This window comes from Cordyceps fumosorosea (assembly GCF_001636725.1).
Source record: "Cordyceps fumosorosea ARSEF 2679 chromosome Unknown scaffold_70, whole genome shotgun sequence".
In the NCBI taxonomy this organism is placed as follows: domain Eukaryota; kingdom Fungi; phylum Ascomycota; class Sordariomycetes; order Hypocreales; family Cordycipitaceae; genus Cordyceps; species Cordyceps fumosorosea.
In genome coordinates, this window is record NW_017387370.1 from 1,996 (window position 1) to 2,874 (window position 879).

Consider the following 879-nt stretch of genomic DNA (forward strand, 5'->3'; position numbering starts at 1 on the left):
AAATACAAGAAAAAAATAATAACTTTTTTTACTTTTTAATTTTTATAAGTCTTTTAATACTAAATAAGTTTTAATTAATTTAATAAGTTAATTCTTTTATAATATTTAATGTTTAATGTTTTATTCTCTTAAGAAATTAAATTATATTTATTAATGTTTAAAGTACTAATTATATTAGTTTTTTTAAATAATAATTAAAACTAAATAAGTTTTTATTAAAGAATATATTATTTTAATAAAGGGTCCTTTAGTACTTTACTATAAAAATAATAACCTTTATACTTTTATTAGTATTAGTCTATTATTAAGTTACTTAAGTCTACTTTAGAGGAGACTTAAGTTTTAAAAGCTATACTATTTAGTAGTATTTTCTCTTAATTATACTATTATAAGAATTAATTTATATAGACTAGAAACTAAAAATAAAGTCTATTTAAGTAATAATCTAATTTATACTTACTATAAGAAACTTTAATAATTAATAAATATAAAGCTAGAATAGACTTTTTATATATAGTTATATTAATACTCTAGTTACTATAGATAGGACTTTAAGTTCTAAGGGAATAGTCTTTAAGTTAGTTAGTTATTAATAGTAAATAATATAGAATATAATAGTAGACTATATTATAACTATAGTAAAGCTATATCTACTATCTAAAAGCCTCTAATAGTCTACTATAGAGAAATATACTAAACCTTAAATCTTTTATTTAATAATCTTATTTTCCTTCTATTAGATTAACATAGGGTTTAGTCTATCTATTATAGAGTAGTTACTTACTTATACACCCCTAGGCCCTTAAATTATAATAAATAATCTAGTTTATTCTAGTCTTTTTTTATAATCTACTAATAATATCTAAATAGGGGGGGGAG